General features: G+C 32.3%; 1 pseudogene; it reads right to left on the minus strand.

The window, feature by feature from the left end:
* Positions 1-6,242: 6,242 nt before the first annotated feature.
* On the minus strand, positions 6,243-11,689 carry LOC124076723 (pseudouridylate synthase TRUB1-like; annotated as a pseudogene).
* Positions 11,690-12,216: the final 527 nt, after the last annotated feature.

The following is a 12,216-nucleotide window of genomic DNA, read 5'->3' on the forward strand; positions in this document are numbered from 1 at the left end:
GGAAAACAATTCGGATCTCAGTTGATTTCTCAACCCAAACCCTCAAAGCTAGGATGTTCTGAAATAATATATACCAATTTCTGAATGAAAATGGATGCCAACCAAGAATTCTATATCCAGCAAAATTAAACTTCAAATTTGAAGATGAAATAAAAACTTCCATGACACAAAAAAAGTTAAAAGAATTCACAACTAGACAGCCTGAACTATCAACATTCTCAACAAAATATTTCATGGAGATAAAACAAAAACCCTCCATGACAAACAAAAGTTAAAATAATTCACAACCAGAAAGCTTAAACTTCAGAACATTCTCAACAATATATTTCATGAAGATAAAATGAAAACAAAAAAAGTGAAAACCAGCAAAGAGAGGGACTCCACTAAACAAATAGTCAATCAAAAAAGAAACTATTTCAAATTAAACACTAGCAATAAACCAAAAATACTGCAAATACAAATCATATCTTAATAATAACCTTGAACATTAATGGCCTACTCATCAATCAAAAGACACAGGCTGGCAGATTAAATTAAAAAATTAGACTCAAAATATGCTGTCTCTAAGCAACTCACTTCATAGACAATAACATTCATAGACTGAAGGTGAAAGGATAGGAAAATACATATCACTCACATGGATCACATAAACAAGCAGGGGTTTCTATCCTCATATAAGATAAAGTGGACTTCAAGCCAAACTTAATCAGAGGAAAAAAGAAGAACATTTCATACTGCTTAAGGGAATTATATATCAAAAAGACATAACAATCATAAATATTTATGCCACAAACAATGGAGTATCTTTGTACATCAAACAAACTTTTCTCAATTTTAAGAATCAAATAGGTCACAATACAATAATATCTGGTTACTCTAACACAGGTGTCTCACTACTGACTTGATCCTCCAAATGAAAACTAAACAAGTAAACTATTCCAGTAAATAATATAATCAATAATTTAGACTTAACAGACATATATAGAATATTTCATCCATTCATGAGTGAAGGCACATTCTTCTCAGCAGCACATTCTTCTCCTTTGCTAAAAGAGACCATACCTTGTGCAACAAAGCAACTCTTAGCAACTATGAAAAAAAGAATATGCCTTGCACTCTATTGTGTCACAATGGAATAAAATTAGAAATCAATGATAAAATATAAAATAGAAGCAACTCTAACATTTGAGTATAAATAATATGTTATTGAATGATGAATGGGCAACAAAAGAAATCAGGAATTAAATTAAAAAATACTTAGTGGTAAGTGAGAAAAACTTATTAAAATTTCTCAGAAACCAAGAAGGCAGTGCTACGAGGAAAGTTCATTGCATCGAGCTCTTTCATTAACAGAATAGAAAGTAATGAATAAATGACCTAATATTTTATCTCAAAGGCCTAGGAAAATAAGAAATCTACACCAAAAGCATTAGGAGAAAGGAAATATTTACAATCAGAACTGAAATCAATGAAATTGAAATGAAAGAAACAATTTAAAAAATTGACAAAAGAAACAGTTGGTTCTTTGAAAAAATAAATAAAATTGATAAACCCTTAGCCACACTAACAGAGAGAGAAAACTCAAAACTATTAAAATATGTTATAAAAAAGAAATATCACAAAGAACACTACTAAAATACAGAAGAATGTTAATGCCCTAAATGCACCAATCAAAAGATATAGACTAGCAGATTGAATGAAAAAAAAAAAAAGACCCAACAATATGTTGCCTCCAAGAGACTTATACAAAACAAAAGACATCCACAGACTAAAGGGGAAAGGGTGGGAAAAATCATACCACTCACATGGACTGCAGAAGCAACCAGGGGTTTCCATCCTCATGTCAATAAAGTAGACTTCAAGCTAAAGTTAATCGAAAGGGATAAAGAAAGATACTTCATACTGCTTAAGAGAACCATTTATCAAGAAGACATAGCAATAATAAATACATAGGCCCCAAACAATGGAGCATCTATTTTCATCAAACAAACTCTTCTCAAGTTCACGAATCAAATAGACCACAAGACAATAATTCTGGGTGACTTTAACACACCTTTTTCGCCACTGAATAGATCTTCCAAACAAAACTTGAACAAAGAAACTATAGAACTCAATAATACAATCAATAACTTAGTCTTAACTGACATATATAGAATATTTCATGCTTCAGTGAGTGAATACACATTCTTCTCAGCAACACATGGATACTTCTGTAAAATAGACCATATATTATGCCACAAAGAACCCTTAGCAAACAGAAGAAGTGGAGGTACTACCTAGAATTCTATAAGATCACAATGGAATAAAACTAGAAAACAATAACAAAATAAAAAATAAAAACTACTCCAACACCTGGAGACAAAAAAATAAACTATTGAATAAATGATGAGTTGCAAAAGGCATCAAGGAGGAGATTAAACAATTCTTAGAGGTAAATGAGAAAATTGATACCACATATTGAAATCTCTGTGACAGTACAAAGGCACTACTAAGGAAAGTTCATTGCATGGAGTTCATTCCTTAAAAGAATAAAAATTCAACAAATAAGTTACCTAATATTATATCTCAAAGACCTAGAAAAAGAAAAAAAACACAAAAACTAGTAGTAGACAGGAAATAATTAAAATCAGAGCTGGAATCAATGAAATTGAAACAAATGACAAAACAAAAAACTGGAGTTTTGAAGAAATGATTAAAATTGACGAATCCTTAGCCATGCTAATGAAGAGAAGTAGAGAGAAAAAATCAATTCATTGACATACATGATGAGATAGGAAATATCACAACAGACACTGCAGAAATACAGAAGATAATTAGAAATTATTTTGAAAACTTGTATTACAATAAAATAGAAAATATCAAAGGCATCAAAAAAATTCTAGACTCATATGATCTACCCAACCTGGATGATAGATACAATTTAAGAAGATCAATATCAAGTTATGAAATAGAAGATGCCATCAAAAGCCTACCATCCAAGGAAAGCTCACGACTGGAAGGATACACAGCTGAGTTCGACAAGACATTTAGCAAAGAACAAATATCAATATGCTTCAAATTATTTCATGAAATAAAAAAAGAGGAAGCACTTCCAAATTCACTCTATGATGCCAGTATCCACCTGATTCCAAAACCAGGCGAACATACATTGAAGAAAGAAAACTTCAGACCAATATCTCTAATAAACATAGATGCAAAAATTCTCAACAAAATTCTGGCAAATCAAACACAAAAAACATATCAAAAAGATAGTGCACACAATAAGTGAGGTTCACCCCAGCGATGCAAGGTTGGTTCAACATATGGAAATCAATAAATGTAATTCATCACATCATAGACTCAAAGATAAAAATCATATGATCACCTCAATAGATGCCGAAAAAGCATTTGACAACATACAGCACCCCATCATATGCAAGTCACTAGAAAACCTAGGGATAACAGTACCATATTTTAACATCATAAAAACTATGTATGCTAAAGCCGAGACCAATATCATTCTAAATGGAGAAATATTGAAACCATTCCTTCTAAAAACTGGAACAAGACAGGTTGCCCTCTTTCACCACTTTTATTTAACATAGTTCTTGAAAAACTGGCCAGAGCAATTAGAGAGATGAAAAAAATTAAAAGGATACAGATAGCAAAAGAAGAAGTCAAAGTAGCTCTGTTTGCAGATGTCATGATTCTATACCTAGAAGACCCAAAAATTCCACCAGAAAACTTCTAGAAATAGTAAATGAATTTGACAAAGTAGCAGGATATAAAAGCAACACACATAAATCAAAGGCATTTCTGTATATCAGTGACAAATCCTCTGAAAGAGAAATGAGGAAAACTACCATATTTACAAAGCCTCAAAAATAATAAAATACTTGGGAATCAACAAAAAAGATGAAAGACCTCTACAATAAAAATTGCATAACACTAAAATAGAAACTAAAGAAGAACTTAGAATATGGAACAATCTACCTTGTTCTTGGATAGGCAGAATTAATATTGTCAAAATGACCATACTACCAAAAGCACTATGTAGATTTAATGCAATTCTAATCAAAATCTCAACGACATTCCTCATAGAAATAGAAAAAGCAGTCATGAAATTCATCTGGAAAAATAAGAGACCCAGAATAGCTAAAGCAATTCTTAGCAAGAAGGTGGCATCACTATACTAGATTATACTACAGAGCAATAGTAACAAAAATAGCATGATACTGGCACCAAAATAGACTTGTAGACTAATGGTTCAAAATAGAGGACACAGAGACCAACCCTCATAACTCAGTTACCTTATATTAGACAAAGGTGCAAAAAAGCATGCATTGGAGAAAAGATAACCTCTTCAACAAATGGTGCTGGGAAAACTAGAAGTCCACATGCAACAAAATGAAATTAAACCCCTCTCTTTCACCATACACAAAACTTAACTCAAAGTGGATCAAGGACCTAGGAAGTAGACCAGAGACACTGTGCCTAATAGAAGTACAACCTATTGGAATATTCCCCAACTTCCTTAATAAGACATCTATAGTGCAAGAATTAAAGTCGAGAATCAATAAATGGATGGATTCAAACCGGAAAGATTCTTCTTAGCAAAAGGAACAATCAGTGAGGTGACTAGAGAGCCTACATTTTGGGAGCAAATTTTTACCACATGCACATCAGATAGAGCACTAATCTTCAGGATATATGTAGAACTCAAAAATCTTAACACCAGAAAACAAATATACAATTGATCAACAAATATATGAAAAAATGTTCAACATTTCTAGCAATTAGAAAAATGCAAATCAAAACCACTCTAAGATTTCATCTCACTCCATTCAGTATGGCAGTTATTAAGATTTCATCTCACTCCAGTCAGTATGGAAGTTATTAAGAATACAAACAACAATAATTGTTGGTGAGGATGTGGGAGAAAGGCACACTCATAAATTGCTGGTGGGATTGCAAATTGGTGCAGACAATCTGCTAAGACATATGGAGATTCCTTGGAAAACATGGAATGGAGCCATCATTTGACCCAGCTATCCCACTCCTAGGTTTATACCCAAAGAGCTTAAAAACAGCATATTACAGGGACACAGCCACATCAATGTTTATAGCAGCACAATTCCCAATAGTTGCCCCTCAGTTGATGAATGGATAATGAAAATGTCGTATATATACACAATACAATACTATTCAGCAAGAAAAGAGCATAAAATCATGGCATTTGCAGGTAAATGGATGGATTTGGAGAATATAATGGTAAGTAAAGTTAGTCAATCCCCCCCAAAAAAAAAACCACCCACAAATGCTAAGGTTTTCTCTGCTATAAGGATGCTGATTCATAATGGGTTTGGTGGGGAAGAGCATGGGTGGATTAGACAAACTCTAGATAGAGCAAAAGGGAGAAAGTGGAAGGTCAGGGTCATGGGGGTTGGAAAGACGGTGGAATGAGATGGACACCATTATCTTAAGTACATGTATGAAAACACAAATGGTGTGACTCTATTTTGTATACAACCAGAGAAATGAAAATTGTGTCCTATATGTGTAATATGAGTTGTAATGCATTCTACTGTCATACATAACAAATTAGAACAAAAAAGCAAGAAAAGAGCATGTAGTTACACAAAATTTGGATGAGCTGACTTCAGCTCTAACAGAAGAGAAATTAATTCAATATTAATCTTTTATTTATATACTGTTATTGGTAGCAGCAATAATTGGTTTATTTACAAATATTTATTATAAAACTATTCATTTCTAAGATCTAAACACATAAAATACTAGGTGAGTACAGTCTTTTTAATGAAGTATTTTTGATAACAGTAAACTCTCCAAAGTCAAGAAAGCATTCAATAATGGTCATTCAAAAAGAATCGAAGAATTTTGAAACAATGGAGCTAACTGGAAGTCTAAATAAAATCAAAATAACATTTATTTATGCTACTTAGACATTTAGTTCATTCTTTGCTTAGAAGATTATTTCAGCTTTTTCACATGTAAAGACTAAAGAAATCAAATTCATAGCATAAACATATCTTAAAAGTACAGAAAAAAACTGAACAAGTGCAAGTCCACTGTTAATGTATAATAAATAAATTATATGCTATAAAAACTAAATGATTATCATTTTCCTTCATGCAAAATGATAAAACAAGGAAAAGTTAGTTGTCTTGCATGTAACTTGTCATTCTGCATCTATACACAGGATTCAATGTCATCCAGAAAATGATGTTATTCTCAAGTAAATTTCAAAATGTCTTCCTAACATCTCCTTCCTTTGTGTCATTTATAGTCATATAGTCACAGCTCAGAACCTGTTCATTAAACTCCTCAGGTTTTGATTTTTTAAGTGCCAAATCTGCTGGGAGAAGAGATGAGCTATGCTTGAGAGATTGTGTATTGTCATCAATTTTCCATTTGTCCTGAGGAAGGACATGTTCTTCCAGAGTAAATGGATCATTTTGGTTCTCATCAGCTCTAGTACAATGAGAATGGAAGAGTGTCCTTTGACAATGTCACTAACCAAGTTTTGATTTTTAAAAAAATTCTTCTACATTCAACATCTAATGTGAAAAATGGTGGCTAGAACTTTTGAACGGAGATACTGTATACAGTTACTGGCCTGTCAGGTTTTTGCATCTACTTCACCTCTCTTCATTAAAGTTGAAACTCTCTGTCCATCTTTCTTTAATGCAAAATAGCTTGTAAGATAAGAGGAGCAGAAAGGAAGGAATGAGAGAGAAATTTTTTTTTGGGGGGGTTAGTATTTGCATTTTTGTCCTAGTAGTTTTCTGTAGAATACCTTCGATATCTTCTTGTGTAATTTTATCTTGGATCATGGCAACATTCCCTTCCAACTCCAAGTACTAAAATGCCTTGAGCTGTGCTATCTAGAATCCCTCCCATGTCCAATTTCGAAAGCCTTCTTTTTCCTCTCTAGTTCACTCTGGAGACAGCATTCTAACTTCTTAAGGATCAAAAAACAAAACAACAACAACAACATATCTAATAAACTAGGCCAAATGAAGGCAGGAACTCTGCCAGCAGCTTCTCCTATAACCAATTCAGCATCTTAGCTGAAATGAGCCATTTGAGCTTGTGTATGGCCAACACACCACTGAATGACTGCAGCTTAGTAGACAAAGGGGCCTTGACAGTCCTGGCTTCCAATTCAGTCCCAGCTGCAGCTGCAACCACGAAGGCTACATACAGCCTTGATTGCCTAGGTTGCCACCTTTGCTGCTGCTATTTCTGCAGTTTCAGGGCCAGGACTGTTTCCATAGACAGAGATAACACCACTGCTGCCACAGAAGCTGCCATACTTTTACAGCCCAGTGGACTCACACATCTTAATTTCAAAACATACTACACAGCTACAGTAACAAAACAGTGTGGTACTGAAATGAAGATAGAAATTTAGACTTATAAAATAGAATATAAGCCAGAAATAAAGTGTGACATGTATAGTGAACAGCTTTTTGATGATAATGACAGGAGATTTCAATGGGGAAGTGGCAGACATTTTAAATAATTGTGCTTGAAAAATGATATTCATGTAAAAAAGGAGTGAATTTAGAACTTTACCAGATATCATATACAAAAATTTACTCAAAATGAATCAGACCAAATTATAAAAAGTAAAATATTATAAATTTTAAAATAATACTTTATGATAATAATTTTGTTATTAATTTCTTGGTAATAGCACCAAAATCACAGACAAAAGGGAAAAAATAAACAAATTGGACTTCATGAAATACAAGTATATAAGGCATTATGAATAGAGTAGAAAGCCAAACTATATAATAGAGAAAACATTCAAATCATGTTTCTCATAAGAAATTAATATCAAGAATATGTGAAGAAGTTATAAAACTCAATATTTAAAATAGAAACAGCAAATGAAAAATGGACTAAAGAATTAGATAGGCATTTCTTTAAAGAAAATATGTGAATGGCTAATAAGTTCACAAAAACATGCTCAAAAACACTGATCAGTATAAAAATGCAAATGAGAATTCAGAAATACTACTAGTCATGCATTACAATGGGACTGATAAAACAAACAAACAAAAAAACCCCAACTATATATTAGTAAAAATGTGAAGAAATTGGAGTCCTTGTGCACTATTGTGGTGACTGAAAAATGGTATAGCCATTGTGAAAAAAAGTATGATGTTCCCTCAAAAAAACGAAAATAGAAGACCAAATTTCTGAATATATACTCCCCCTAACTGAATGAAAAGTCTTGAAGAAATGTTTGTATACCCATTTTATTAGCAGTATTACTCTTAATAGCTTAAAATATGAGTGACACATTTTGATGAATGGATAAGCAAAAGGCAATATGTACATGCAATAGAATATTATTTGGCCTTAAAAGGAAGGGAATTTTTATATGTTCAACAATATGAGTGAATTTCAAGGACATTAATGATAAGTGAAATTAATCAGATAGAAAAAGACAAATATTGTCTACATTTATATTCATGTCTACATGTAAATATATACATGTATGTCATGTTTGAATAGCAAAAAGACAAATGTAGAATGTTCATAGTCAGTGGATGGGGAAAGGGAAAATGAGATATTTTTTAATGGATTCATGATTTATTTTTACAAGCTGAACATAGTTCTGGATATAAATGGTTTTGATACTTAAGCATCACTATGAAAGTATTTAAACAATGAACTTTATAGTTAATATGGTAAATTTTGTTATTTGTATTTTAATACAACAGAAAACTGGAGAAGACAATACTACTATAAAATCAAGCTGGAATAAAATAAAAGCATTTTTGCAGACACATTGGAGTTGAAAGAATTCATCCCCAGTAGACCTATAATATATTTTTTTTTTGTTTATCTTATTTTTTTTATTTTTTTAATTGGTTGTTCAAAACATTACAAATCTCATGACATATCATATTTCATACATTTGATTCAAGTGAGTTATGAACTCCCATTTTTACCCTGTATACAGATTGCAGAATCACATCGGTTACACATCCACATTTTTATATAATGCCATATTAGTGACTGTTGTATTCTGCTACCTTTCCTATCCCCTACTATCCCCCCTCCCCTTCCCTCTCATCTTCCCTCTCTACCCCATCTGCTGTTGTTTAATTCTCTCCCTTGTTTTTTTTCCCCTTTCCCCTCACAAACTCTTATATGTAATTTTGTGTAACAATGAGGGTCTCCTTCCATTTCCATAGTTTCCCTTCTCTCTCCCTTTCTCTCCCCCCACTCGTCTCTGTTTAATGTTAATCTTTTCCTCATGCTCTTCTTCCCTGTTCTGATCTTAGTTGCTCTCTTTATATCAAAGAAGACATTTGGCATTTGTTTTTTAAGGATTGGCTAGCTTCTCTTAGCATAAGTCTTTCAGGCAAAAAGAAACTAATAACTGGTGTGAATTCAGGGTTACACAAAGGAATGTATAACAACAGAAATGGTTAAATTGGTAGACATAAATAATTTTCTTATTATTTAAATACTTTTAAAGATTTCTAGTTATATAAAACAAAATGATGTAAAATATTTTAAACTTTAAAGCATATGTAGAAAGAAAACTAAAAATATACATTAAAATAATATAATAAAATATATTAATATAATAAAATAGCACAAAGGTAAGGTGGGAAGAAAGAAATATATAATATTGTTAAGATTTTATACTGTATTTGAAGCAGTATTATATTGCTGGAAGATTGAGAGTAGTAAGTCCCTATTTCACATTTTGTTCCCAAGGACAATTTTTAAAATATCACAATAAGGATTTATGGACAATAAGCCAAAAAAGGAGATAAAATAGAATCACAAAACAATATAACATAATGTTTATATTAAGTAAGCTTTTTTAGGGAAAATATATTTTAAATTGGAAGTAAGAGAATTAATGAAATATTCCCAAATTATAATTATCCCACTGCTTAGGGTAGTGACTATTTGCTTGTACTTTAGCCAATATTTCAGTAGAAAGGAAACTTGTTTTAGTAAATGTTCAAAATATTTATAGGTCAGGTAGGAAGAAGAGGTCTATGTGACAATATGTATAAAATAAAGTCTTTGGGGAAAATAAACTTGTTAAAAATGGGCAATATACAAAGCACAGTGAGTAGCTTCAGGCAAGCCTTTCTTGGGCTAACAGAACAGGGATTCCAAGATCAGAGTGCCATCATGTTTGGCTTCCAGTGGGAACCATACTTCTGATTTCTTCACTGAGTTATCTTAGATCCTCACTTGTTGTAGATAGGGGTAAGGACATACTTTCTTATGCTTATTCTTATAAGGTTTGTAATTCCACTATAAATGCTGCAACCTCATGACTTAACCATCTCTCAAAGAATTCATTTCTAAATACTGTCACCACCATTGGAGATTAGAGTTTTAACCTACAAATTTGTGAGGATGGACCTTCAGTACATCACAGTCAGCTTTCTGTTATATTACACACAAGGAGGAAATAAAATGTCAGGAATAGTTGTATTTGTTTGTGAAGGCATGACATGTTTATTTTCTAAGCATTAGTTAAGAATCAAAAAACATCAGGGTTTGAGAATTTGGCAGAAACGGTTTTCTTACACTTGTTTTTACATTTATTATAGACTTCATATTTGTAGCAGCTGTATATATGTAATCACTAAGACAAAGATTAAATCTGTGTATGTGAAAATCTATGTAGAAATTTTTTGTAATACAATTTCACAAGATATGGAGAGATCTGAATAGGTTCTTCATATCTTTACTGAGATGGGCAAGAAGTGAAGAGGAACACATACACCCTTATTTGGTGATTTAAAATGGTTGTGATGAGATAACTCTGTCATGGTTCAATAACAACTGTAAAAAAGATCTATAAATTTCTTTTAACCTTGACAAATTGTAGAAATGTCAATGTTCCCAACTCTAAAGATGTGTTCAGTGTTTATTTTATTTCTTCTTTGTAAGTTCAATAGAAGTGAAAAAAATAAATCATTAGACACATTTAGTTTACACAAATTATAGAAATTAAATGGCTTAGTAAAGAGAGGAAAAAGAGATAGTATTTTTCTTCAATTATGATTGCATGTCAAGATTTCCAGTACTTTAGGCATAAAAATGAGTCTTTCGGGTGAGATATTTTACACATTGATAGATGATGTTTTGAGACAGAAGAGAAATCAATAAGCCAGCATTTATGTTATTGTTTGAGGCAATATTGGACTTAGATTTGTTGATGGCTCCTGAAGGAGAAGAACATTTTAATGAGGTTTTTATATGTTCAAATCCAAACCTATCTGGCTCTTATTTTGTAATAGAATTCCTATGAAAACTTAAGTATCGATAATTTTTGAAGTAGCTTCAATTCCACTTCTAAAAGAAATCCACTGTGAAAAAGCATTGATTATCCGTATAAAGACATCAAGTACATCTGTTCATAGGTTTCAACTTCAAGTAACTCAGATTACTTTTATGTCTATTAAGTATATACCACTGTGTTTTCTGGTATACAGATAGCAGATGCTTGAGAAAAAGACAGAAATTACAATTATTTAAAGCCATAGTTGAGTCCTTAATAATATTTTTTTCTAATTTGATATATGACAGAGAATGGATACTGTCAAAGTGATTACAGTCTACTCACACATTATATTGTCCATGATAAATGTCACAAGTATCATTGCATATTTACCTTAACAACATATTTTACCATGTGGAGTACTTTACTATTTATTCGTTAGATCCCTTTAATTTATGGGAATGGATAATAGGATAAAAAACTATAACTAAACTTATGGGAAATATAGATACATTAAGAAACAGAAAATAGAGGTAAGAATGTGTTATGTAAGAGGACATCTGTTTGCATTTAGTGGGTTTGTGCATAGATATAAAAGGGCAAATAGTGTGATTGTTTTTTCAAATATGATATAGTTGAAATATCCACAGATCCCAAACCCGGAATGAACCACACGAGACACTGGCTGCAAAAAGCAGGAGGCGTTTATTCTCACACAGGCGCCTGCGGGTGCACAGCAAAACCTCAGCCGGAGCTTCGGTGAACTGGCACACCGGGCTTTGGGGTATAGATCTTTTATAGGGAACAGGTGGGTTAGGTCTTAGCTTAGCACAGCAACAGCCTTCCTATTGGTCCCTCTGAATTCAGCAATTGAGTCACCTAGGGGGGTAAACTTGTTTTCCCACTTTAGTTCTCAGAAAAACCATAAAATTGCATCCTGT

Source organism: Marmota monax, unplaced genomic scaffold (genome assembly GCF_021218885.2).
Source record: "Marmota monax isolate L192 unplaced genomic scaffold, Marmota_monax_Labrador192_F-V1.1 WCK01_AAM20220418_F8-fsc00050, whole genome shotgun sequence".
Classification (NCBI taxonomy): Eukaryota; Metazoa; Chordata; class Mammalia; order Rodentia; family Sciuridae; genus Marmota; species Marmota monax.